The following is a 19,771-nucleotide window of genomic DNA, read 5'->3' on the forward strand; positions in this document are numbered from 1 at the left end:
AAATGACCTGCCCCGTGTGAGGGTTGAACTCACGACCTTCAGATTATGAGACTGACGCGCTACCGACTGCGCTAACGAGGCTGTGATGGAAGTCAACAGCCGTGCATGCCAGTCTAGTAACGCATCTGGATGGCAGGTATATAGATTGATGAAAGGAAATGCGTCTCTCGGTTGCTATCATGCATCTGGTTATTAATGAAGGTTCAGGTGGACAAAAAGCCCATTGGATGAAGGGTTCATTCTCAACCCTGTACGCGCTAAAGGAGAGCAGAGACAGGAAGGCGTTCATAGGGCGAGGCCCATCATTAAACGGAGGCCAGGCTCAAGCTCAGTTTCATTGATGCCAGCACATTGAAGGGGTTTGTTAATGCCTAGACTTCTCCGAAGGCATGAGAGCCCCCTGGGAGATACAGGCTTTATGAATCACACAGCAGACTGCTATTAGCTCATCCCTCAAGCCATGAGCAACCTAAAGACAGTCAGAGACAAGGAGGTCATAAGTAAGGCTGCGTTGGCCGGGAATCGAACCCGGGTCAACAGCTTGGAAGGCAGCTATGCTAGCCACTATACCACCAACGCTGCGGCTGAAGGAGCTCCGGAGCGATGTTCTTTTTTCTGGCCGCTATGTCGATCCGCTATGAGACGAGTAATGGTATCAACTTCTGAAGAAGTTGTTTGCAGAGTTACGGAGGTACGTTGGGCTGATGCCAAATGAGTGACATAAGAAAAGCTATTAGAATTTGTGTGAGAGTGACATTTGTAAAAATGCAGCTACGCATGGGTACTGTTTCAGCAAGGAAATGACCTGCCCCGTGTGAGGGTCGAACTCACGACCTTCAGATTATGAGATTGACGCGCTACCGACTGCGCTAACGAGGCTGTGATGGAAGTCAACAGCCGTGCATGCCAGTCTGCTAACGCATCTGGATGGCAGGTATATAGATTGATGAAAGGAAATGCGTCTCTCGGTTGCTATCATGCATCTGGTTATTAATGAAGGTTCAGGTGGACAAAAAGCCCATTGGATGAAGGGTTCATTCTCAACCCTGTACGCGATAAAGGAGAGCAGAGACAGGAAGGCGTTCATAGGGCGAGGCCCATCATTAAACGGAGGCCAGGCTCAAGCTCAGTTTCATTGATGCCAGCACATTGAAGGGGTTTGTTAATGCCTAGACTTCTCCGAAGGCATGAGAGCCTGCTGGGAGATACAGGCTTTATGAATCACACAGCAGACTGCTATTAGCTCATCCCTCAAGCCATGAGCAACCTAAAGACAGTCAGAGACAAGGAGGTCATAAGTAAGGCTGCGTTGGCCGGGAATCGAACCCGGGTCAACTGCTTGGAAGGCAGCTACGCTAGCCACTATACCACCAACGCTGCGGCTGAAGGAGTTCCGGAGCGATGTTCTTTTTTCTGGCCGCTATGTCGATCCGCTATGAGACGAGTAATGGTATCAACTTCTGAAGAAGTTGTTTGCAGAGTTATGGAGGTACGTTGGGCTGATGCCAAATGAGTGACATAAGAAAAGCTATTAGAATTTGTGTGAGAGTGACATTTGTAAAAATGCAGCTACGCATGGGTACTGTTTCAGCAAGGAAATGACCTGCCCCGTGTGAGGGTCGAACTCACGACCTTCAGATTATGAGACTGACGCGCTACCTACTGCGCTAACGAGGCTGTGATGGAAGTCAACAGCCGGGCATGCCAGTCTGCTAACGCATCTGGAAGGCAGGTATATAGATTGATGAAAGGAAATGCGTCTCTCGGTTGCTATCATGCATCTGGTTATTAATGAAGGTTCAGGTGGACAAAAAGCCCATTGGATGAAGGGTTCATTCTCAACCCTGTACGCGATAAAGGAGAGCAGAGACAGGAAGGCGTTCATAGGGCGAGGCCCATCATTAAACGGAGGCCAGGCTCAAGCTCAGTTTCATTGATGCCAGCACATTGAAGGGGTTTGTTAATGCCTAGACTTCTCCGAAGGCATGAGAGCCTGCTGGGAGATACAGGCTTTATGAATCACACAGCAGACTGCTATTAGCTCATCCCTCAAGCCATGAGCAACCTGTAGACAGTCAGAGACAAGGAGGTCATAAGTAAGGCTGCGTTGGCCGGGAATCAAACCTGGGTCTGCTTGGAAGGCAGCTATGCTAGCCACTATACCACCAACGCTGCGGCTGAAGGAGCTCCGGAGCGATGTTCTTTTTTCTGGCCGCTATGTCGATCCGCTATGAGACGAGTAATGGTATCAACTTCTGAAGAAGTTGTTTGCAGAGTTACGGAGGTACGTTGGGCTGATGTCAAATGAATGACATAAGAAAAGCTATTAGAATTTGTGTGAGAGTGACATTTGTAAAAATGCAGCTACGCATGGGTACTGTTTCAGCAAGGAAATGACCTGCCCCGTGTGAGGGTCGAACTCACGACCTTCAGATTATGAGACTGACGCGCTACCGACTGCGCTAACGAGGCTGTGATGGAAGTCAACAGCCGTGCATGCCAGTCTGCTAACGCATCTGGATGGCAGGTATATAGATTGATGAAAGGAAATGCGTCTCTCGGTTGCTATCATGCATCTGGTTATTAATGAAGGTTCAGGTGGACAAAAAGCCCATTGGATGAAGGGTTCATTCTCAACCCTGTACGCGATAAAGGAGAGCAGAGACAGGAAGGCGTTCATAGGGCGAGGCCCATCATTAAACGGAGGCCAGGCTCAAGCTCAGTTTCATTGATGCCAGCACATTGAAGGGGTTTGTTAATGCCTAGCCTTCTCCGAAGGCATGAGAGCCTGCTGGGAGATACAGGCTTTATGAATCACACAGCAGACTGCTATTAGCTCATCCCTCAAGCCATGAGCAACCTAAAGACAGTCAGAGACAAGGAGTTCATAAGTAAGGCTGCGTTGGCCGGGAATCAAACCCGGGTCAACTGCTTGGAAGGCAGCTATGCTAGCCACTATACCACCAACGCTGCGGCTGAAGGAGCTCCGGAGCGATGTTCTTTTTTCTGGCCGCTATGTCGATCCGCTATGAGACGAGTAATGGTATCAACTTCTGAAGAAGTTGTTTGCAGAGTTACGGAGGTACGTTGGGCTGATGCCAAATGAGTGACATAAGAAAAGCTATTAGAATTTGTGTGAGAGTGACATTTGTAAAAATACAGCTACGCATGGGTACTGTTTCAGCACGGAAATGACCTGCCCCGTGTGAGGGTCGAACTCACGACCTTCAGATTATGAGACTGACGCGCTACCGACTGCGCTAACGAGGCTGTGATGGAAGTCAACAGCCGTGCATGCCAGTCTGCTAACGCATCTGGATGGCAGGTATATAGATTGATGAAAGGAAATGCGTCTCTCGGTTGCTATCATGCATCTGGTTATTAATGAAGGTTCAGGTGGACAAAAAGCCCATTGGATGAAGGGTTCATTCTCAACCCTGTACGCGATAAAGGAGAGCAGAGACAGGAAGGCGTTCATAGGGCGAGGCCCATCATTAAACGGAGGCCAGGCTCAAGCTCAGTTTCATTGATGCCAGCACATTGAAGGGGTTTGTTAATGCCTAGCCTTCTCCGAAGGCATGAGAGCCTGCTGGGAGATACAGGCTTTATGAATCACACAGCAGACTGCTATTAGCTCATCCCTCAAGCCATGAGCAACCTAAAGACAGTCAGAGACACGGAGTTCATAAGTAAGGCTGCGTTGGCCGGGAATCAAACCCGGGTCAACTGCTTGGAAGGCAGCTATGCTAGCCACTATACCACCAACGCTGCGGCTGAAGGAGCTCCGGAGCGATGTTCTTTTTTCTGGCCGCTATGTCGATCCGCTATGAGACGAGTAATGGTATCAACTTCTGAAGAAGTTGTTTGCAGAGTTACGGAGGTACGTTGGGCTGATGCCAAATGAGTGACATAAGAAAAGCTATTAGAATTTGTGTGAGAGTGATATTTGTAAAAATGCAGCTATGCATGGGTACTGTTTCAGCAAGGAAATGACCTGCCCCGTGTGAGGGTCGAACTCACGACCTTCAGATTATGAGACTGACGCGCTACCGACTGCGCTAACGAGGCTGTGATGGAAGTCAACAGCCGGGCATGCCAGTCTGCTAACGCATCTGGAAGGCAGGTATATAGATTGATGAAAGGAAATGCGTCTCTCGGTTGCTATCATGCATCTGGTTATTAATGAAGGTTCAGGTGGACAAAAAGCCCATTGGATGAAGGGTTCATTCTCAACCCTGTACGCGATAAAGGAGAGCAGAGACAGGAAGGCGTTCATAGGGCGAGGCCCATCATCAAACGGAGGCCAGGCTCAAGCTCATTTTCATTGATGTCAGCACATTGAAGGGGTTTGTTAATGCCTAGACTTCTCCGAAGGCATGAGAGCCTGCTGGGAGATACAGGCTTTATGAATCACACAGCAGACTGCTATTAGCTCATCCCTCAAGCCATGAGCAACCTAAAGACAGTCAGAGACAAGGAGGTCATAAGTAAGGCTGCGTTGGCCGGGAATCAAACCCGGGTCAACTGCTTGGAAGGCAGCTATGCTAGCCACTATACCACCAACGCTGCGGCTGAAGGAGCTCCGGAGCGATGTTCTTTTTTCTGGCCGCTATGTCGATCCGCTATGAGACGAGTAATGGTATCAACTTCTGAAGAAGTTGTTTGCAGAGTTACGGAGGTACGTTGGGCTGATGCCAAATGAGTGACATAAGAAAAGCTATTAGAATTTGTGTGAGAGTGATATTTGTAAAAATGCAGCTATGCATGGGTACTGTTTCAGCAAGGAAATGACCTGCCCCGTGTGAGGGTCGAACTCACGACCTTCAGATTATGAGACTGACGCGCTACCGACTGCGCTAACGAGGCTGTGATGGAAGTCAACAGCCGTGCATGCCAGTCTGCTAACGCATCTGGATGGCAGGTATATAGATTGATGAAAGGAAATGCGTCTCTCGGTTGCTATCATGCATCTGGTTATTAATGAAGGTTCAGGTGGACAAAAAGCCCATTGGATGAAGGGTTCATTCTCAACCCTGTACGCGATAAAGGAGAGCAGAGACAGGAAGGCGTTCATAGGGCGAGGCCCATCATTAAACGGAGGCCAGGCTCAAGCTCAGTTTCATTGATGCCAGCACATTGAAGGGGTTTGTTAATGCCTAGCCTTCTCCGAAGGCATGAGAGCCTGCTGGGAGATACAGGCTTTATGAATCACACAGCAGACTGCTATTAGCTCATCCCTCAAGCCATGAGCAACCTAAAGACAGTCAGAGACAAGGAGTTCATAAGTAAGGCTGCGTTGGCCGGGAATCAAACCCGGGTCAACTGCTTGGAAGGCAGCTATGCTAGCCACTATACCACCAACGCTGCGGCTGAAGGAGCTCCGGAGCGATGTTCTTTTTTCTGGCCGCTATGTCGATCCGCTATGAGACGAGTAATGGTATCAACTTCTGAAGAAGTTGTTTGCAGAGTTACGGAGGTACGTTGGGCTGATGCCAAATGAGTGACATAAGAAAAGCTATTAGAATTTGTGTGAGAGTGACATTTGTAAAAATGCAGCTACGCATGGGTACTGTTTCAGCACGGAAATGACCTGCCCCGTGTGAGGGTCGAACTCACGACCTTCAGATTATGAGACTGACGCGCTACCGACTGCGCTAACGAGGCTGTGATGGAAGTCAACAGCCGTGCATGCCAGTCTGCTAACGCATCTGGATGGCAGGTATATAGATTGATGAAAGGAAATGCGTCTCTCGGTTGCTATCATGCATCTGGTTATTAATGAAGGTTCAGGTGGACAAAAAGCCCATTGGATGAAGGGTTCATTCTCAACCCTGTACGCGATAAAGGAGAGCAGAGACAGGAAGGCGTTCATAGGGCGAGGCCCATCATTAAACGGAGGCCAGGCTCAAGCTCAGTTTCATTGATGCCAGCACATTGAAGGGGTTTGTTAATGCCTAGCCTTCTCCGAATGCATGAGAGCCTGCTGGGAGATACAGGCTTTATGAATCACACAGCAGACTGCTATTAGCTCATCCCTCAAGCCATGAGCAACCTAAAGACAGTCAGAGACAAGGAGTTCATAAGTAAGGCTGCGTTGGCCGGGAATCAAACCCAGGTCAACTGCTTGGAAGGCAGCTATGCTAGCCACTATACCACCAACGCTGCGGCTGAAGGAGCTCCGGAGCGATGTTCTTTTTTCTGGCCGCTATGTCGATCCGCTATGAGACGAGTAATGGTATCAACTTCTGAAGAAGTTGTTTGCAGAGTTACGGAGGTACGTTGGGCTGATGCCAAATGAGTGACATAAGAAAAGCTATTAGAATTTGTGTGAGAGTGACATTTGTAAAAATGCAGCTATGCATGGGTACTGTTTCAGCAAGGAAATGACCTGCCCCGTGTGAGGGTCGAACTCACGACCTTCAGATTATGAGACTGACGCGCTACCGACTGCGCTAACGAGGCTGTGATGGAAGTCAACAGCCGGGCATGCCAGTCTGCTAACGCATCTGGAAGGCAGGTATATAGATTGATGAAAGGAAATGCGTCTCTCGGTTGCTATCATGCATCTGGTTATTAATGAAGGTTCAGGTGGACAAAAAGCCCATTGGATGAAGGGTTCATTCTCAACCCTGTACGCGATAAAGGAGAGCAGAGACAGGAAGGCGTTCATAGGGCGAGGCCCATCATCAAACGGAGGCCAGGCTCAAGCTCATTTTCATTGATGTCAGCACATTGAAGGGGTTTGTTAATGCCTAGACTTCTCCGAAGGCATGAGAGCCTGCTGGGAGATACAGGCTTTATGAATCACACAGCAGACTGCTATTAGCTCATCCCTCAAGCCATGAGCAACCTAAAGACAGTCAGAGACAAGGAGGTCATAAGTAAGGCTGCGTTGGCCGGGAATCGAACCTGGGTCTGCTTGGAAAGCAGCTATGCTAGCCACTATACCACCAACGCTGCGGCTGAAGGAGCTCCGGAGCGATGTTCTTTTTTCTGGCCGCTATGTCGATCCGCTATGAGACGAGTAATGGTATCAACTTCTGAAGAAGTTGTTTGCAGAGTTACGGAGGTACGTTGGGCTGATGTCAAATGAGTGACATAAGAAAAGCTATTAGAATTTGTGTGAGAGTGACATTTGTAAAAATGCAGCTACGCATGGGTACTGTTTCAGCAAGGAAATGACCTGCCCCGTGTGAGGGTCGAACTCACGACCTTCAGATTATGAGACTGACGCGCTACCGACTGCGCTAACGAGGCTGTGATGGAAGTCAACAGCCGGGCATGCCAGTCTGCTAACGCATCTGGAAGGCAGGTATATAGATTGATGAAAGGAAATGCGTCTCTCGGTTGCTATCATGCATCTGGTTATTAATGAAGGTTCAGGTGGACAAAAAGCCCATTGGATGAAGGGTTCATTCTCAACCCTGTACGCGATAAAGGAGAGCAGAGACAGGAAGGCGTTCATAGGGCGAGGCCCATCATCAAACGGAGGCCAGGCTCAAGCTCAGTTTCATTGATGCCAGCACATTGAAGGGGTTTGTTAATGCCTAGACTTCTCCGAAGGCATGAGAGCCTGCTGGGAGATACAGGCTTTATGAATCACACAGCAGACTGCTATTAGCTCATCCCTCAAGCCATGAGCAACCTAAAGACAGTCAGAGACAAGGAGGTCATAAGTAAGGCTGCGTTGGCCGGGAATCGAACCCGGGTCAACTGCTTGGAAGGCAGCTATGCTAGCCACTATACCACCAACGCTGCGGCTGAAGGAGCTCCGGAGCGATGTTCTTTTTTCTGGCCGCTATGTCGATCCGCTATGAGACGAGTAATGGTATCAACTTCTGAAGAAGTTGTTTGCAGAGTTACGGAGGTACGTTGGGCTGATGCCAAATGAGTGACATAAGAAAAGCTATTAGAATTTGTGTGAGAGTGACATTTGTAAAAATGCAGCTACGCATGGGTACTGTTTCAGCAAGGAAATGACCTGCCCCGTGTGAGGGTCGAACTCACGACCTTCAGATTATGAGATTGACGCGCTACCGACTGCGCTAACGAGGCTGTGATGGAAGTCAACAGCCGGGCATGCCAGTCTGCTAACGCATCTGGAAGGCAGGTATATAGATTGATGAAAGGAAATGCGTCTCTCGGTTGCTATCATGCATCTGGTTATTAATGAAGGTTCAGGTGGACAAAAAGCCCATTGGATGAAGGGTTCATTCTCAACCCTGTACGCGATAAAGGAGAGCAGAGACAGGAAGGCGTTCATAGGGCGAGGCCCATCATTAAACGGAGGCCAGGCTCAAGCTCAGTTTCATTGATGCCAGCACATTGAAGGGGTTTGTTAATGCCTAGACTTCTCCGAAGGCATGAGAGCCTGCTGGGAGATACAGGCTTTATGAATCACACAGCAGACTGCTATTAGCTCATCCCTCAAGCCATGAGCAACCTGTAGACAGTCAGAGACAAGGAGGTCATAAGTAAGGCTGCGTTGGCCGGGAATCAAACCTGGGTCTGCTTGGAAGGCAGCTATGCTAGCCACTATACCACCAACGCTGCGGCTGAAGGAGCTCCGGAGCGATGTTCTTTTTTCTGGCCGCTATGTCGATCCGCTATGAGACGAGTAATGGTATCAACTTCTGAAGAAGTTGTTTGCAGAGTTACGGAGGTACGTTGGGCTGATGTCAAATGAGTGACATAAGAAAAGCTATTAGAATTTGTGTGAGAGTGACATTTGTAAAAATGCAGCTACGCATGGGTACTGTTTCAGCAAGGAAATGACCTGCCCCGTGTGAGGGTCGAACTCACGACCTTCAGATTATGAGACTGACGCGCTACCGACTGCGCTAACGAGGCTGTGATGGAAGTCAACAGCCGTGCATGCCAGTCTGCTAACGCATCTGGATGGCAGGTATATAGATTGATGAAAGGAAATGCGTCTCTCGGTTGCTATCATGCATCTGGTTATTAATGAAGGTTCAGGTGGACAAAAAGCCCATTGGATGAAGGGTTCATTCTCAACCCTGTACGCGATAATGGAGAGCAGAGACAGGAAGGCGTTCATAGGGCGAGGCCCATCATTAAACGGAGGCCAGGCTCAAGCTCAGTTTCATTGATGCCAGCACATTGAAGGGGTTTGTTAATGCCTAGACTTCTCCGAAGGCATGAGAGCCTGCTGGGAGATACAGGCTTTATGAATCACACAGCAGACTGCTATTAGCTCATCCCTCAAGCCATGAGCAACCTAAAGACAGTCAGAGACAAGGAGTTCATAAGTAAGGCTGCGTTGGCCGGGAATCAAACCCGGGTCAACTGCTTGGAAGGCAGCTATGCTAGCCACTATACCACCAACGCTGCAGCTGAAGGAGCTCCGGAGCGATGTTCTTTTTTCTGGCCGCTATGTCGAGCCGCTATGAGACGAGTAATGGTATCAACTTCTGAAGAAGTTGTTTGCAGAGTTACGGAGGTATGTTGGGCTGATGCCAAATGAGTGACATAAGAAATGCTATTAGAATTTGTGTGAGAGTGACATTTGTAAAAATGCAGCTACGCATGGGTACTGTTTCAGCAAGGAAATGACCTGCCCCGTGTGAGGGTTGAACTCACGACCTTCAGATTATGAGACTGACGCGCTACCGACTGCGCTAACGAGGCTGTGATGGAAGTCAACAGCCGTGCATGCCAGTCTAGTAACGCATCTGGATGGCAGGTATATAGATTGATGAAAGGAAATGCGTCTCTCGGTTGCTATCATGCATCTGGTTATTAATGAAGGTTCAGGTGGACAAAAAGCCCATTGGATGAAGGGTTCATTCTCAACCCTGTACGCGCTAAAGGAGAGCAGAGACAGGAAGGCGTTCATAGGGCGAGGCCCATCATTAAACGGAGGCCAGGCTCAAGCTCAGTTTCATTGATGCCAGCACATTGAAGGGGTTTGTTAATGCCTAGACTTCTCCGAAGGCATGAGAGCCCCCTGGGAGATACAGGCTTTATGAATCACACAGCAGACTGCTATTAGCTCATCCCTCAAGCCATGAGCAACCTAAAGACAGTCAGAGACAAGGAGGTCATAAGTAAGGCTGCGTTGGCCGGGAATCGAACCCGGGTCAACAGCTTGGAAGGCAGCTATGCTAGCCACTATACCACCAACGCTGCGGCTGAAGGAGCTCCGGAGCGATGTTCTTTTTTCTGGCCGCTATGTCGATCCGCTATGAGACGAGTAATGGTATCAACTTCTGAAGAAGTTGTTTGCAGAGTTACGGAGGTACGTTGGGCTGATGCCAAATGAGTGACATAAGAAAAGCTATTAGAATTTGTGTGAGAGTGACATTTGTAAAAATGCAGCTACGCATGGGTACTGTTTCAGCAAGGAAATGACCTGCCCCGTGTGAGGGTCGAACTCACGACCTTCAGATTATGAGACTGACGCGCTACCGACTGCGCTAACGAGGCTGTGATGGAAGTCAACAGCCGTGCATGCCAGTCTGCTAACGCATCTGGATGGCAGGTATATAGATTGATGAAAGGAAATGCGTCTCTCGGTTGCTATCATGCATCTGGTTATTAATGAAGGTTCAGGTGGACAAAAAGCCCATTGGATGAAGGGTTCATTCTCAACCCTGTACGCGATAAAGGAGAGCAGAGACAGGAAGGCGTTCATAGGGCGAGGCCCATCATTAAACGGAGGCCAGGCTCAAGCTCAGTTTCATTGATGCCAGCACATTGAAGGGGTTTGTTAATGCCTAGACTTCTCCGAAGGCATGAGAGCCTGCTGGGAGATACAGGCTTTATGAATCACACAGCAGACTGCTATTAGCTCATCCCTCAAGCCATGAGCAACCTAAAGACAGTCAGAGACAAGGAGGTCATAAGTAAGGCTGCGTTGGCCGGGAATCGAACCCGGGTCAACTGCTTGGAAGGCAGCTACGCTAGCCACTATACCACCAACGCTGCGGCTGAAGGAGTTCTGGAGCGATGTTCTTTTTTCTGGCCGCTATGTCGATCCGCTATGAGACGAGTAATGGTATCAACTTCTGAAGAAGTTGTTTGCAGAGTTATGGAGGTACGTTGGGCTGATGCCAAATGAGTGACATAAGAAAAGCTATTAGAATTTGTGTGAGAGTGACATTTGTAAAAATGCAGCTACGCATGGGTACTGTTTCAGCAAGGAAATGACCTGCCCCGTGTGAGGGTCGAACTCACGACCTTCAGATTATGAGACTGACGCGCTACCTACTGCGCTAACGAGGCTGTGATGGAAGTCAACAGCCGGGCATGCCAGTCTGCTAACGCATCTGGAAGGCAGGTATATAGATTGATGAAAGGAAATGCGTCTCTCGGTTGCTATCATGCATCTGGTTATTAATGAAGGTTCAGGTGGACAAAAAGCCCATTGGATGAAGGGTTCATTCTCAACCCTGTACGCGATAAAGGAGAGCAGAGACAGGAAGGCGTTCATAGGGCGAGGCCCATCATTAAACGGAGGCCAGGCTCAAGCTCAGTTTCATTGATGCCAGCACATTGAAGGGGTTTGTTAATGCCTAGACTTCTCCGAAGGCATGAGAGCCTGCTGGGAGATACAGGCTTTATGAATCACACAGCAGACTGCTATTAGCTCATCCCTCAAGCCATGAGCAACCTGTAGACAGTCAGAGACAAGGAGGTCATAAGTAAGGCTGCGTTGGCCGGGAATCAAACCTGGGTCTGCTTGGAAGGCAGCTATGCTAGCCACTATACCACCAACGCTGCGGCTGAAGGAGCTCCGGAGCGATGTTCTTTTTTCTGGCCGCTATGTCGATCCGCTATGAGACGAGTAATGGTATCAACTTCTGAAGAAGTTGTTTGCAGAGTTACGGAGGTACGTTGGGCTGATGTCAAATGAATGACATAAGAAAAGCTATTAGAATTTGTGTGAGAGTGACATTTGTAAAAATGCAGCTACGCATGGGTACTGTTTCAGCAAGGAAATGACCTGCCCCGTGTGAGGGTCGAACTCACGACCTTCAGATTATGAGACTGACGCGCTACCGACTGCGCTAACGAGGCTGTGATGGAAGTCAACAGCCGTGCATGCCAGTCTGCTAACGCATCTGGATGGCAGGTATATAGATTGATGAAAGGAAATGCGTCTCTCGGTTGCTATCATGCATCTGGTTATTAATGAAGGTTCAGGTGGACAAAAAGCCCATTGGATGAAGGGTTCATTCTCAACCCTGTACGCGATAAAGGAGAGCAGAGACAGGAAGGCGTTCATAGGGCGAGGCCCATCATTAAACGGAGGCCAGGCTCAAGCTCAGTTTCATTGATGCCAGCACATTGAAGGGGTTTGTTAATGCCTAGCCTTCTCCGAAGGCATGAGAGCCTGCTGGGAGATACAGGCTTTATGAATCACACAGCAGACTGCTATTAGCTCATCCCTCAAGCCATGAGCAACCTAAAGACAGTCAGAGACAAGGAGTTCATAAGTAAGGCTGCGTTGGCCGGGAATCAAACCCGGGTCAACTGCTTGGAAGGCAGCTATGCTAGCCACTATACCACCAACGCTGCGGCTGAAGGAGCTCCGGAGCGATGTTCTTTTTTCTGGCCGCTATGTCGATCCGCTATGAGACGAGTAATGGTATCAACTTCTGAAGAAGTTGTTTGCAGAGTTACGGAGGTACGTTGGGCTGATGCCAAATGAGTGACATAAGAAAAGCTATTAGAATTTGTGTGAGAGTGACATTTGTAAAAATACAGCTACGCATGGGTACTGTTTCAGCACGGAAATGACCTGCCCCGTGTGAGGGTCGAACTCACGACCTTCAGATTATGAGACTGACGCGCTACCGACTGCGCTAACGAGGCTGTGATGGAAGTCAACAGCCGTGCATGCCAGTCTGCTAACGCATCTGGATGGCAGGTATATAGATTGATGAAAGGAAATGCGTCTCTCGGTTGCTATCATGCATCTGGTTATTAATGAAGGTTCAGGTGGACAAAAAGCCCATTGGATGAAGGGTTCATTCTCAACCCTGTACGCGATAAAGGAGAGCAGAGACAGGAAGGCGTTCATAGGGCGAGGCCCATCATTAAACGGAGGCCAGGCTCAAGCTCAGTTTCATTGATGCCAGCACATTGAAGGGGTTTGTTAATGCCTAGCCTTCTCCGAAGGCATGAGAGCCTGCTGGGAGATACAGGCTTTATGAATCACACAGCAGACTGCTATTAGCTCATCCCTCAAGCCATGAGCAACCTAAAGACAGTCAGAGACACGGAGTTCATAAGTAAGGCTGCGTTGGCCGGGAATCAAACCCGGGTCAACTGCTTGGAAGGCAGCTATGCTAGCCACTATACCACCAACGCTGCGGCTGAAGGAGCTCCGGAGCGATGTTCTTTTTTCTGGCCGCTATGTCGATCCGCTATGAGACGAGTAATGGTATCAACTTCTGAAGAAGTTGTTTGCAGAGTTACGGAGGTACGTTGGGCTGATGCCAAATGAGTGACATAAGAAAAGCTATTAGAATTTGTGTGAGAGTGATATTTGTAAAAATGCAGCTATGCATGGGTACTGTTTCAGCAAGGAAATGACCTGCCCCGTGTGAGGGTCGAACTCACGACCTTCAGATTATGAGACTGACGCGCTACCGACTGCGCTAACGAGGCTGTGATGGAAGTCAACAGCCGGGCATGCCAGTCTGCTAACGCATCTGGAAGGCAGGTATATAGATTGATGAAAGGAAATGCGTCTCTCGGTTGCTATCATGCATCTGGTTATTAATGAAGGTTCAGGTGGACAAAAAGCCCATTGGATGAAGGGTTCATTCTCAACCCTGTACGCGATAAAGGAGAGCAGAGACAGGAAGGCGTTCATAGGGCGAGGCCCATCATCAAACGGAGGCCAGGCTCAAGCTCATTTTCATTGATGTCAGCACATTGAAGGGGTTTGTTAATGCCTAGACTTCTCCGAAGGCATGAGAGCCTGCTGGGAGATACAGGCTTTATGAATCACACAGCAGACTGCTATTAGCTCATCCCTCAAGCCATGAGCAACCTAAAGACAGTCAGAGACAAGGAGGTCATAAGTAAGGCTGCGTTGGCCGGGAATCGAACCCGGGTCAACTGCTTGGAAGGCAGCTATGCTAGCCACTATACCACCAACGCTGCGGCTGAAGGAGCTCCGGAGCGATGTTCTTTTTTCTGGCCGCTATGTCGATCCGCTATGAGACGAGTAATGGTATCAACTTCTGAAGAAGTTGTTTGCAGAGTTACGGAGGTACGTTGGGCTGATGCCAAATGAGTGACATAAGAAAAGCTATTAGAATTTGTGTGAGAGTGACATTTGTAAAAATGCAGCTACGCATGGGTACTGTTTCAGCAAGGAAATGACCTGCCCCGTGTGAGGGTCGAACTCACGACCTTCAGATTATGAGACTGACGCGCTACCGACTGCGCTAACGAGGCTGTAACGGAAGTCAATAGCCGTGCATGCCAGTCTAGTAACGCATCTGGATGGTAGGTATATAGATTGATGAAAGGAAATGCGTCTCTCGGTTGCTATCATGCATCTGGTTATTAATGAAGGTTCAGGTGGACAAAAAGCCCATTGGATGAAGGGTTCATTCTCAACCCTGTACGCGATAAAGGAGAGCAGAGACAAGAAGGCGTTCATAGGGCGAGGCCCATCATCAAACGGAGGCCAGGCTCAAGCTCATTTTCATTGATGTCAGCACATTGAAGGGGTTTGTTAATGCCTAGACTTCTCCGAAGGCATGAGAGCCTGCTGGGAGATACAGGCTTTATGAATCACACAGCAGACTGCTATTAGCTCATCCCTCAAGCCATGAGCAACCTAAAGACAGTCAGAGACAAGGAGGTCATAAGTAAGGCTGCGTTGGCCGGGAATCGAACCCGGGTCAACTGCTTGGAAGGCAGCTATGCTAGCCACTATACCACCAACGCTGCGGCTGAAGGAGCTCCGGAGCGATGTTCTTTTTTCTGGCCGCTATGTCGATCCGCTATGAGACGAGTAATGGTATCAACTTCTGAAGAAGATGTTTGCAGAGTTACGGAGGTACGTTGGGCTGATGCCAAATGAGTGACATAAGAAAAGCTATTAGAATTTTTGTGAGAGTGACATTTGTAAAAATGCAGCTACGCATGGATACTGTTTCAGCAAGGAAATGACCTGCCCCGTGTGAGGGTCGAACTCACGACCTTCAGATTATGAGACTGACGCGCTACCGACTGCGCTAACGAGGCTGTAACGGAAGTCAATAGCCGTGCATGCCAGTCTAGTAACGCATCTGGATGGTAGGTATATAGATTGATGAAAGGAAATGCGTCTCTCGGTTGCTATCATGCATCTGGTTATTAATGAAGGTTCAGGTGGACAAAAAGCCCATTGGATGAAGGGTTCATTCTCAACCCTGTACGCGATAAAGGAGAGCAGAGACAGGAAGGCGTTCATAGGGCGAGGCCCATCATCAAACGGAGGCCAGGCTCAAGCTCATTTTCATTGATGTCAGCACATTGAAGGGGTTTGTTAATGTCTAGACTTCTCCGAAGGCATGAGAGCCTGCTGGGAGATACAGGCTTTATGAATCACACAGCAGACTGCTATTAGCTCATCCCTCAAGCCATGAGCAACCTAAAGACAGTCAGAGACAAGGAGGTCATAAGTAAGGCTGCGTTGGCCGGGAATCGAACCCGGGTCAACTGCTTGGAAGGCAGCTATGCTAGCCACTATACCACCAACGCTGCGGCTGAAGGAGCTCCGGAGCGATGTTCTTTTTTCTGGCCGCTATGTCGATCCGCTATGAGACGAGTAATGGTATCAACTTCTGAAGAAGTTGTTTGCAGAGTTACGGAGGTACGTTGGGCTGATGCCAAATGAGTGACATAAGAAAAGCTATTAGAATTTGTGTGAGAGTGACATTTGTAAAAATGCAGCTACGCATGGGTACTGTTTCAGCAAGGAAATGACCTGCCCCGTGTGAGGGTCGAACTCACGACCTTCAGATTATGAGACTGACGCGCTACCGACTGCGCTAACGAGGCTGTGATGGAAGTCAACAGCCGGGCATGCCAGTCTGCTAACGCATCTGGAAGGCAGGTATATAGATTGATGAAAGGAAATGCGTCTCTCGGTTGCTATCATGCATCTGGTTATTAATGAAGGTTCAGGTGGACAAAAAACCCATTGGATGAAGGGTTCATTCTCAACCCTGTACGCGATAAAGGAGAGCAGAGACAGGAAGGCGTTCATAGGGCGAGGCCCATCATTAAACGGAGGCCAGGCTCAAGCTCAGTTTCATTGATGCCAGCACATTGAAGGGGTTTGTTAATGCCTAGACTTCTCTGAAGGCATGAGAGCCTGCTGGGAGATACAGGCTTTATGAATCACACAGCAGACTGCTATTAGCTCATCCCTCAAGCCATGAGCAACCTAAAGACAGTCAGAGACAAGGAGGTCATAAGTAAGGCTGCGTTGGCCGGGAATCGAACCCGGGTCAACTGCTTGGAAGGCAGCTATGCTAGCCACTATACCACCAACGCTGCGGCTGAAGGAGCTCCGGAGCGATGTTCTTTTTTCTGGCCGCTATGTCGATCCGCTATGAGACGAGTAATGGTATCAACTTCTGAAGAAGTTGTTTGCAGAGTTACGGAGGTACGTTGGGCTGATGCCAAATGAGTGACATAAGAAAAGCTATTAGAATTTGTGTGAGAGTGACATTTGTAAAAATGCAGCTACGCATGGGTACTGTTTCAGCAAGGAAATGACCTGCCCCGTGTGAGAGTTGAACTCACGACCTTCAGATTATGAGACTGACGCGCTACCGACTGCGCTAACGAGGCTGTGACGAAAGTCAACAGCCGTGCATGCCAGTCTAGTAACGTATCTGGATGGTAGGTATATAGATTGATGAAAGGAAATGCGTCTCTCGGTTGCTATCATGCATCTGGTTATTAATGAAGGTTCAGGTGGACAAAAAGCCCATTGGATGAAGGGTTCATTCTCAACCCTGTACGCGATAAAGGAGAGCAGAGACAGGAAGGCGTTCATAGGGCGAGGCCCATCATTAAACGGAGGCCAGGCTCAAGCTCAGTTTCATTGATGCCAGCACATTGAAGGGGTTTGTTAATGCCTAGACTTCTCCGAAGGCATGAGAGCCTGCTGGGAGATACACGCTTTATGAATCACAAAGCAGACTGCTATTAGCTCATCCCTCAAGCCATGAGCAACCTAAAGACAGTCAGAGACAAGGAGGTCATAAGTAAGGCTGCGTTGGCCGGGAATCGAACCTGGGTCTGCTTGGAAGGCAGCTATGCTAGCCACTATACCACCAACGCTGCGGCTGAAGGAGCTCCGGAGCGATGTTCTTTTTTCTGGCCGCTATGTCGATCCGCTATGAGACGAGTAATGGTATCAACTTCTGAAGAAGTTGTTTGCAGAGTTACGGAGGTACGTTGGGCTGATGTCAAATGAGTGACATAAGAAAAGCTATTAGAATTTGTGTGAGAGTGACATTTGTAAAAATGCAGCTACGCATGGGTACTGTTTCAGCAAGGAAATGACCTGCCCCGTGTGAGGGTCGAACTCACGACCTTCAGATTATGAGACTGACGTGCTACCGACTGCGCTAACGAGGCTGTGATGGAAGTCAACAGCCGGGCATGCCAGTCTGCTAACGCATCTGGAAGGCAGGTATATAGATTGATGAAAGGAAATGCGTCTCTCGGTTGCTATCATGCATCTGGTTATTAATGAAGGTTCAGGTGGACAAAAAGCCCATTGGATGAAGGGTTCATTCTCAACCCTGTACGCGATAAAGGAGAGCAGAGACAGGAAGGCGTTCATAGGGCGAGGCCCATCATCAAACGGAGGCCAGGCTCAAGCTCAGTTTCATTGATGCCAGCACATTGAAGGGGTTTGTTAATGCCTAGACTTCTCCGAAGGCATGAGAGCCTGCTGGGAGATACAGGCTTTATGAATCACACAGCAGACTGCTATTAGCTCATCCCTCAAGCCATGAGCAACCTAAAGACAGTCAGAGACAAGGAGGTCATAAGTAAGGCTGCGTTGGCCGGGAATCGAACCCGGGTCAACTGCTTGGAAGGCAGCTATGCTAGCCACTATACCACCAACGCTGCGGCTGAAGGAGCTCCGGAGCGATGTTCTTTTTTCTGGCCGCTATGTCGATCCGCTATGAGACGAGTAATGGTATCAACTTCTGAAGAAGTTGTTTGCAGAGTTACGGAGGTACGTTGGGCTGATGCCAAATGAGTGACATAAGAAAAGCTATTAGAATTTGTGTGAGAGTGACATTTGTAAAAATGCAGCTACGCATGGGTACTGTTTCAGCAAGGAAATGACCTGCCCCGTGTGAGGGTCGAGCTCACGACCTTCAGATTATGAGATTGACGCGCTACCGACTGCGCTAACGAGGCTGTGATGGAAGTCAACAGCCGTGCATGCCAGTCTGCTAACGCATCTGGATGGCAGGTATATAGATTGATGAAAGGAAATGCGTCTCTCGGTTGCCATCATGCATCTGGTTATTAATGAAGGTTCAGGTGGACAAAAAGCCCATTGGATGAAGGGTTCATTCTGAACCCTGTACGCGATAAAGGAGAGCAGAGACAGGAAGGCGTTCATAGGGCGAGGCCCATCATTAAACGGAGGCCAGGCTCAAGCTCAGTTTCATTGATGCCAGCATATTGAAGGGGTTTGTTAATGCCTAGCCTTCTCCGAAGGCATGAGAGCCTGCTGGGAGATACAGGCTTTATGAATCACACAGCAGACTGCTATTAGCTCATCCCTCAAGCCATGAGCAACCTAAAGACAGTCAGAGACAAGGAGTTCATAAGTAAGGCTGCGTTGGCCGGGAATCAAACCCGGGTCAACTGCTTGGAAGGCAGCTATGCTAGCCACTATACCACCAACGCTGCAGCTGAAGGAGCTCCGGAGCGATGTTCTTTTTTCTGGCCGCTATGTCGATCCGCTATGAGACGAGTAATGGTATCAACTTCTGAAGAAGTTGTTTGCAGAGTTACGGAGGTACGTTGGGCTGATGCCAAATGAGTGACATAAGAAAAGCTATTAGAATTTGTGTGAGAGTGACATTTGTAAAAATGCAGCTACGCATGGGTACTGTTTCAGCAAGGAAATGACCTGCCCCGTGTGAGGGTTGAACTCACGACCTTCAGATTATGAGACTGACGCGCTACCGACTGCGCTAACGAGGCTGTGATGGAAGTCAACAGCCATGCATGCCAGTCTAGTAACGCATCTGGATGGTAGGTATATAGATTGATGAAAGGAAATGCGTCTCTCGGTTGCTATCGTGCATCTGGTTATTAATGAAGGTTCAGGTGGACAAAAAGCCCATTGGATGAAGGGTTCATTCTCAACCCTGTACGCGTTAAAAGAGAGCAGAGACAGGAAGGCGTTCATAGGGCGAGGCCCATCATTAAACGGAGGCCAGGCTCAAGCTCAGTTTCATTGATGCCAGCACATTGAAGGGGTTTGTTAATGCCTAGACTTCTCCGAAGGCATGAGAGCCTGCTGGGAGATACAGGCTTTATGAATCACACAGCAGACTGCTATTAGCTCATCCCTCAAGCCATGAGCAACCTAAAGACAAGGAGGTCATAAGTAAGGCTGCGTTGGCCGGGAATCGAACCCGGATCAACTGCTTGGAAGGCAGCTATGCTAGCCACTATACCACCAACGCTGCGGCTGAAGGAGCTCCGGAGCGATGTTCTTTTTTCTGGCCGCTATGTCGATCCGCTATGAGAC

At 48.9% G+C, this 19,771-nt stretch overlaps 45 non-coding genes across 45 annotated transcripts; all 45 read right to left on the bottom strand.

Annotated features, from left to right (window-relative positions):
* Positions 1-8: 8 nt before the first annotated feature.
* trnam-cau (transfer RNA methionine (anticodon CAU)) lies at positions 9-81 on the bottom strand. The gene has a single exon. It is a non-coding gene; the product is annotated as a tRNA-Met (tRNA).
* Positions 82-507: 426 nt separating this feature from the next.
* Positions 508-579, bottom strand: trnag-ucc (transfer RNA glycine (anticodon UCC)). The gene has a single exon. It is a non-coding gene; the product is annotated as a tRNA-Gly (tRNA).
* Positions 580-806: 227 nt separating this feature from the next.
* On the bottom strand, positions 807-879 carry trnam-cau (transfer RNA methionine (anticodon CAU)). The gene has a single exon. It is a non-coding gene; the product is annotated as a tRNA-Met (tRNA).
* Positions 880-1,305: 426 nt separating this feature from the next.
* Positions 1,306-1,377, bottom strand: trnag-ucc (transfer RNA glycine (anticodon UCC)). Its single transcript has one exon. It is a non-coding gene; the product is annotated as a tRNA-Gly (tRNA).
* Positions 1,378-1,604: 227 nt separating this feature from the next.
* trnam-cau (transfer RNA methionine (anticodon CAU)) lies at positions 1,605-1,677 on the bottom strand. The gene has a single exon. It is a non-coding gene; the product is annotated as a tRNA-Met (tRNA).
* A 722-nt stretch (positions 1,678-2,399) lies between these two features.
* Positions 2,400-2,472, bottom strand: trnam-cau (transfer RNA methionine (anticodon CAU)). Its single transcript has one exon. It is a non-coding gene; the product is annotated as a tRNA-Met (tRNA).
* A 426-nt stretch (positions 2,473-2,898) lies between these two features.
* On the bottom strand, positions 2,899-2,970 carry trnag-ucc (transfer RNA glycine (anticodon UCC)). The gene has a single exon. It is a non-coding gene; the product is annotated as a tRNA-Gly (tRNA).
* Positions 2,971-3,197: 227 nt separating this feature from the next.
* On the bottom strand, positions 3,198-3,270 carry trnam-cau (transfer RNA methionine (anticodon CAU)). The gene has a single exon. It is a non-coding gene; the product is annotated as a tRNA-Met (tRNA).
* Positions 3,271-3,696: 426 nt separating this feature from the next.
* On the bottom strand, positions 3,697-3,768 carry trnag-ucc (transfer RNA glycine (anticodon UCC)). Its single transcript has one exon. It is a non-coding gene; the product is annotated as a tRNA-Gly (tRNA).
* Positions 3,769-3,995: 227 nt separating this feature from the next.
* trnam-cau (transfer RNA methionine (anticodon CAU)) lies at positions 3,996-4,068 on the bottom strand. Its single transcript has one exon. It is a non-coding gene; the product is annotated as a tRNA-Met (tRNA).
* A 426-nt stretch (positions 4,069-4,494) lies between these two features.
* Positions 4,495-4,566, bottom strand: trnag-ucc (transfer RNA glycine (anticodon UCC)). Its single transcript has one exon. It is a non-coding gene; the product is annotated as a tRNA-Gly (tRNA).
* A 227-nt stretch (positions 4,567-4,793) lies between these two features.
* trnam-cau (transfer RNA methionine (anticodon CAU)) lies at positions 4,794-4,866 on the bottom strand. Its single transcript has one exon. It is a non-coding gene; the product is annotated as a tRNA-Met (tRNA).
* A 426-nt stretch (positions 4,867-5,292) lies between these two features.
* On the bottom strand, positions 5,293-5,364 carry trnag-ucc (transfer RNA glycine (anticodon UCC)). The gene has a single exon. It is a non-coding gene; the product is annotated as a tRNA-Gly (tRNA).
* A 227-nt stretch (positions 5,365-5,591) lies between these two features.
* trnam-cau (transfer RNA methionine (anticodon CAU)) lies at positions 5,592-5,664 on the bottom strand. The gene has a single exon. It is a non-coding gene; the product is annotated as a tRNA-Met (tRNA).
* Positions 5,665-6,090: 426 nt separating this feature from the next.
* Positions 6,091-6,162, bottom strand: trnag-ucc (transfer RNA glycine (anticodon UCC)). Its single transcript has one exon. It is a non-coding gene; the product is annotated as a tRNA-Gly (tRNA).
* Positions 6,163-6,389: 227 nt separating this feature from the next.
* trnam-cau (transfer RNA methionine (anticodon CAU)) lies at positions 6,390-6,462 on the bottom strand. Its single transcript has one exon. It is a non-coding gene; the product is annotated as a tRNA-Met (tRNA).
* Positions 6,463-7,184: 722 nt separating this feature from the next.
* Positions 7,185-7,257, bottom strand: trnam-cau (transfer RNA methionine (anticodon CAU)). Its single transcript has one exon. It is a non-coding gene; the product is annotated as a tRNA-Met (tRNA).
* Positions 7,258-7,683: 426 nt separating this feature from the next.
* trnag-ucc (transfer RNA glycine (anticodon UCC)) lies at positions 7,684-7,755 on the bottom strand. The gene has a single exon. It is a non-coding gene; the product is annotated as a tRNA-Gly (tRNA).
* Positions 7,756-7,982: 227 nt separating this feature from the next.
* On the bottom strand, positions 7,983-8,055 carry trnam-cau (transfer RNA methionine (anticodon CAU)). The gene has a single exon. It is a non-coding gene; the product is annotated as a tRNA-Met (tRNA).
* A 722-nt stretch (positions 8,056-8,777) lies between these two features.
* trnam-cau (transfer RNA methionine (anticodon CAU)) lies at positions 8,778-8,850 on the bottom strand. Its single transcript has one exon. It is a non-coding gene; the product is annotated as a tRNA-Met (tRNA).
* A 426-nt stretch (positions 8,851-9,276) lies between these two features.
* Positions 9,277-9,348, bottom strand: trnag-ucc (transfer RNA glycine (anticodon UCC)). Its single transcript has one exon. It is a non-coding gene; the product is annotated as a tRNA-Gly (tRNA).
* A 227-nt stretch (positions 9,349-9,575) lies between these two features.
* trnam-cau (transfer RNA methionine (anticodon CAU)) lies at positions 9,576-9,648 on the bottom strand. The gene has a single exon. It is a non-coding gene; the product is annotated as a tRNA-Met (tRNA).
* A 426-nt stretch (positions 9,649-10,074) lies between these two features.
* Positions 10,075-10,146, bottom strand: trnag-ucc (transfer RNA glycine (anticodon UCC)). The gene has a single exon. It is a non-coding gene; the product is annotated as a tRNA-Gly (tRNA).
* A 227-nt stretch (positions 10,147-10,373) lies between these two features.
* Positions 10,374-10,446, bottom strand: trnam-cau (transfer RNA methionine (anticodon CAU)). Its single transcript has one exon. It is a non-coding gene; the product is annotated as a tRNA-Met (tRNA).
* Positions 10,447-10,872: 426 nt separating this feature from the next.
* On the bottom strand, positions 10,873-10,944 carry trnag-ucc (transfer RNA glycine (anticodon UCC)). Its single transcript has one exon. It is a non-coding gene; the product is annotated as a tRNA-Gly (tRNA).
* Positions 10,945-11,171: 227 nt separating this feature from the next.
* trnam-cau (transfer RNA methionine (anticodon CAU)) lies at positions 11,172-11,244 on the bottom strand. Its single transcript has one exon. It is a non-coding gene; the product is annotated as a tRNA-Met (tRNA).
* A 722-nt stretch (positions 11,245-11,966) lies between these two features.
* Positions 11,967-12,039, bottom strand: trnam-cau (transfer RNA methionine (anticodon CAU)). Its single transcript has one exon. It is a non-coding gene; the product is annotated as a tRNA-Met (tRNA).
* A 426-nt stretch (positions 12,040-12,465) lies between these two features.
* trnag-ucc (transfer RNA glycine (anticodon UCC)) lies at positions 12,466-12,537 on the bottom strand. The gene has a single exon. It is a non-coding gene; the product is annotated as a tRNA-Gly (tRNA).
* Positions 12,538-12,764: 227 nt separating this feature from the next.
* trnam-cau (transfer RNA methionine (anticodon CAU)) lies at positions 12,765-12,837 on the bottom strand. Its single transcript has one exon. It is a non-coding gene; the product is annotated as a tRNA-Met (tRNA).
* A 426-nt stretch (positions 12,838-13,263) lies between these two features.
* Positions 13,264-13,335, bottom strand: trnag-ucc (transfer RNA glycine (anticodon UCC)). Its single transcript has one exon. It is a non-coding gene; the product is annotated as a tRNA-Gly (tRNA).
* Positions 13,336-13,562: 227 nt separating this feature from the next.
* On the bottom strand, positions 13,563-13,635 carry trnam-cau (transfer RNA methionine (anticodon CAU)). The gene has a single exon. It is a non-coding gene; the product is annotated as a tRNA-Met (tRNA).
* A 426-nt stretch (positions 13,636-14,061) lies between these two features.
* trnag-ucc (transfer RNA glycine (anticodon UCC)) lies at positions 14,062-14,133 on the bottom strand. The gene has a single exon. It is a non-coding gene; the product is annotated as a tRNA-Gly (tRNA).
* Positions 14,134-14,360: 227 nt separating this feature from the next.
* trnam-cau (transfer RNA methionine (anticodon CAU)) lies at positions 14,361-14,433 on the bottom strand. Its single transcript has one exon. It is a non-coding gene; the product is annotated as a tRNA-Met (tRNA).
* Positions 14,434-14,859: 426 nt separating this feature from the next.
* trnag-ucc (transfer RNA glycine (anticodon UCC)) lies at positions 14,860-14,931 on the bottom strand. The gene has a single exon. It is a non-coding gene; the product is annotated as a tRNA-Gly (tRNA).
* A 227-nt stretch (positions 14,932-15,158) lies between these two features.
* trnam-cau (transfer RNA methionine (anticodon CAU)) lies at positions 15,159-15,231 on the bottom strand. The gene has a single exon. It is a non-coding gene; the product is annotated as a tRNA-Met (tRNA).
* Positions 15,232-15,657: 426 nt separating this feature from the next.
* On the bottom strand, positions 15,658-15,729 carry trnag-ucc (transfer RNA glycine (anticodon UCC)). The gene has a single exon. It is a non-coding gene; the product is annotated as a tRNA-Gly (tRNA).
* A 227-nt stretch (positions 15,730-15,956) lies between these two features.
* trnam-cau (transfer RNA methionine (anticodon CAU)) lies at positions 15,957-16,029 on the bottom strand. The gene has a single exon. It is a non-coding gene; the product is annotated as a tRNA-Met (tRNA).
* A 426-nt stretch (positions 16,030-16,455) lies between these two features.
* trnag-ucc (transfer RNA glycine (anticodon UCC)) lies at positions 16,456-16,527 on the bottom strand. The gene has a single exon. It is a non-coding gene; the product is annotated as a tRNA-Gly (tRNA).
* Positions 16,528-16,754: 227 nt separating this feature from the next.
* Positions 16,755-16,827, bottom strand: trnam-cau (transfer RNA methionine (anticodon CAU)). Its single transcript has one exon. It is a non-coding gene; the product is annotated as a tRNA-Met (tRNA).
* Positions 16,828-17,549: 722 nt separating this feature from the next.
* On the bottom strand, positions 17,550-17,622 carry trnam-cau (transfer RNA methionine (anticodon CAU)). The gene has a single exon. It is a non-coding gene; the product is annotated as a tRNA-Met (tRNA).
* Positions 17,623-18,048: 426 nt separating this feature from the next.
* Positions 18,049-18,120, bottom strand: trnag-ucc (transfer RNA glycine (anticodon UCC)). Its single transcript has one exon. It is a non-coding gene; the product is annotated as a tRNA-Gly (tRNA).
* A 227-nt stretch (positions 18,121-18,347) lies between these two features.
* Positions 18,348-18,420, bottom strand: trnam-cau (transfer RNA methionine (anticodon CAU)). Its single transcript has one exon. It is a non-coding gene; the product is annotated as a tRNA-Met (tRNA).
* Positions 18,421-18,846: 426 nt separating this feature from the next.
* trnag-ucc (transfer RNA glycine (anticodon UCC)) lies at positions 18,847-18,918 on the bottom strand. Its single transcript has one exon. It is a non-coding gene; the product is annotated as a tRNA-Gly (tRNA).
* Positions 18,919-19,145: 227 nt separating this feature from the next.
* Positions 19,146-19,218, bottom strand: trnam-cau (transfer RNA methionine (anticodon CAU)). Its single transcript has one exon. It is a non-coding gene; the product is annotated as a tRNA-Met (tRNA).
* A 416-nt stretch (positions 19,219-19,634) lies between these two features.
* On the bottom strand, positions 19,635-19,706 carry trnag-ucc (transfer RNA glycine (anticodon UCC)). Its single transcript has one exon. It is a non-coding gene; the product is annotated as a tRNA-Gly (tRNA).
* Positions 19,707-19,771: the final 65 nt, after the last annotated feature.

Source organism: Paramormyrops kingsleyae, chromosome 3 (assembly GCF_048594095.1).
Source record: "Paramormyrops kingsleyae isolate MSU_618 chromosome 3, PKINGS_0.4, whole genome shotgun sequence".
NCBI lineage: Eukaryota > Metazoa > Chordata > Actinopteri > Osteoglossiformes > Mormyridae > Paramormyrops > Paramormyrops kingsleyae.